Source organism: Pinus tabuliformis, chromosome 4_1, assembly GCF_031772625.1.
Source record: "Pinus tabuliformis cultivar Carrire ecotype Pingquan chromosome 4_1, CPIR1, whole genome shotgun sequence".
Lineage (NCBI taxonomy): Eukaryota > Viridiplantae > Streptophyta > Pinopsida > Pinales > Pinaceae > Pinus > Pinus tabuliformis.
In genome coordinates this window covers 253,157,337-253,160,779 of record NC_142303.1, presented here as the reverse complement: position 1 = coordinate 253,160,779, position 3,443 = coordinate 253,157,337, and positions in this window count along the sequence as shown.

Here is a 3,443-nt window from a genome sequence, read left to right as displayed (position 1 = left end):
GCCATTCTGACCTGCTGTTCTTGGCTTTTCATCTGGAAAAGCCATCCCCAAGTGGAGCCACTATTAGCCTCCTATTACAATAGGTTTCATATTTCAGATTGACTGTTTACATGCCAAATATGTCATTCTTTCCATGCTGCAAAGGTTCCATATTTCTAAGAAAACACAGAAAAATTTAAAAAATGTAAAGAGGGTATGCCCTAAAAGAAAAATCAAAGGGTAAAAAGAAGAATCAATTGGCCAAAATAAATGAAATGAAGCCCAAACAAAAGGCTAGGAAAGTGTGCTAGCTCAAATGCCACTACTTTGTTCCATTTTTGAAGAACTATTCCATTTTTGAAGAGTTTCACAGTTAAGGGAAGGCCAAACAACTTAATCTTGGCTTCTCGAGGTTTAAATTGCTTGTTTTAGAAGATAGAGAATAAATATCTGTCCAAACTATTTAATCTTGGCAGATCATTAGATAGGTAGAGAAACAAGGGTGCTCAACTGCTTAATCTGAGCCCCTGGTAGAAATAAGGGTAGAGTTAGATAGGAGGATAGCCAAAAGAAAAGATGAAAAGCTAGGTTTGCTAGTCTAAGTGCACCCAAACAAAAAGAAGAAAAAATGTTAGGCTAAGTAGGCTGGGTAGGTAGTTTTTGAGGTTGCAGAATGAATAAGTGTGATCAATTTTGTATTTCAAAGTGTTATTTTACTTCAGATCACAAGTGCAAGGCAATTTTTCCCTTGGAGCAGCTCAAGTGAGGCATGACTAACTTCCCCTTCATCCTTTACCCCAAATCATTCACTAATTTCCCCTAAAAGATGTTAAGATCTGCTTGATATCTTTAGAAATCATCATATTCCATAAGCTTTGCCTAAGTAAAGATCTGCTTTACTTAGGAGTGCTCATATTTCTTCTATAAAGTCCTATTTCCCCTCTGTAGCCTAAGATTTCTATCCTTAGCGCTTTCTTCACAAAATTCATATTAACTCCTAACTCTATTATGTAAATCCCTCCTTATTTCCCCTTCCCATACTAAAAATATAGTAAAAATCCCCATTATTTACATATCCCCTCCTCTGGTTGAAATATAACCATAAATATTGCTTGGAATTACTAAGTTTGCCTGAAACTTAGTAAGAACCCTCATTTTGCCCATCTTCCTATGCATTTGGACCCCTTCCAATGCATAAAAACCCTCTTCCATGCAATCGGACCCCTTCCGATGCATTAAAAATCCTTCAAAGACATATAAAAACCCCCCCTCCGATTTCATAAACCCTTCTCCAATCAAGGGAATCTCCCTCCGATCGCATTGACCCTCTTCTAATTGAATAATTCCTCCTCCGATGAGCTTTCCCCCCCTCCGACGCGATATCGCTGTCAGAGGTCGCAGCAGTGTTGGCCCCCTTATATATGCTCCCCAATATCATTTCGCCGATGCGATTTCGAAATCGGCAGTCCCAATGGTTTAAAGCCCCTTAACACTCCTTCGATCACTTCTGTTGATGCGATATCGCTATCGCATCCGAAGCGATATCGCAAGTCGCCCCATTCACCTCACCGATGCGATATCGCCAACTTAATCTTAACCATCCGATTGCCCCCGCCCATCTGACGGCCCACATCTAATCTCTCCATCGCTATTGTTAAGCCATCACCCCATGACCCCGCCGATAACGATATTGCGATTTAATTGCAGCCGTTGGATCTGCCCACGCTAGATCCAACGGCCCTAATTTATTCTCCGCTACAGTGTCGCTCCCGCCTGTGTATTCATAAATTTTCCCGTGTAATATGGTTTATTGCCTTTTATAAGGGAAAGAGGCATTTCCTTATCATTTCCATTCGGTGCCTATGCGTGCTCCTTCTTCAAGGAAATCTGATCATTCCTCGGCCATTTTTTATTGCTCCAGCCCAGATTTGCTCTGGACAACAGGCACGGCCTCAGTACAGTCGTGTTTTCACAAATCCTTCGCCATTTTTGCAGTATTTCTTCATTTTTGTTGATATTTTGATCGGCCAAGCACCGATACTGCTCTAAAAGCCTGCAGAAGCACCACAACACCTATTTTTTGCCATAAAGAGATGAAAAAGGGCGATTTGGTAGTTAAAGTGTATTAGCAGTGGAGAAAAGGCCCCGATTTAGTATTAAAGAGTATCAGAGTAGTGGAAAAGAGTATCAGATTAAAGAATATCAATGGAAAACTTTAATATTGAAGCAGATGAGCAATAAAGAGCCCCAGCAAAGTCAAAGAGTATCAGTGATGGAATTTAAAGCCATTAAGGCTCACCAGATCAGAGTTTAATGGATTAAAGCCACATGAGAGTAGCGCTGCAGAAACCAAAGCACAATTATGGCAAGATGGCCAGCGTAGAGCTCAAAGGACACCTCAAAGCCTCATTTTTGATGCTGCTGCCTCCAGCGTAGCTCAAAGTAGATATTTGTTACATTAATTGCAATAGAAGTTAGATTAATCATAGTTATTTCCCCAGATCTTCCCTCAGATCTGTAAATACCACCCTGAACAATGTATTAAGGGTTGGTTGGTTGGTTGTTGTTTGATAAACTCATTCTAGACTTGCGCTGTATATTTTGAAAACTTTTATGAACAAAGATTGCTGGAATGCATTGCCTATGAACTGTCTGGTGTGGATTTGATGGCTGAAGAGTAGATTACAGAATTCTAGTGCTTCTACATGGATCAATAAGTCTTTCTTACCTGTTTTCAGTTTCTATGTTTGTAATATCATCTATGTGTCATGATCTAAGTTGCAGGAAGAAAGAATAGCTCAGATGTTGCTTAACTGTGTTCTGTGCTCAGTTCCTGTTATTTCTGTATGTTTTCTGCTGAATTAGTTATGAATATGAATACTTTATTGCTCATATTTGCTCTAGTTCCTTCATATATGAATGTTATGTAAGAATCCTTGATTGCTCCTATATAATGTTTACTCACCTTCTAATTTGAAAGAAGATAGAGACATATTGCAGCAGGTGGTTTTCACCCACATTGGGTTTCCACCTTACATCTTGTCTTCTTTGGTGTGACTATCTGTTTTCTTTGTTCATGCTCATTATTTTATGGTATTAACATGCAAAAATAATTCAAAGAACAAATAAGGAAGATTTATTAAAAGAATTAGATAATACTGATTCACCCCCCCTCTCAGTATTATTTGCAACAATTGGTATCAGAGCAGGTCCTTCAGAGAAGCTTGATCGCTTGAAGGTAGATCGTTCATCATGAGCAACTACGAGAGAGAAGCATCAATCAGGCCAACGGTTTTTGATGGGACAAACTTCAATTATTGGAAGGTAAGAGTTACTGCCTATCTTCAATCTCTTCGTACAGAAGTTTGGGACATCGTAGAGACAGGCTACACTTTTCCTTCAGCTACTCCTACAGATGCAGCTGAGAAGAAGAAGTATGAAACAAATGCGAAAGAAGTCAGTAC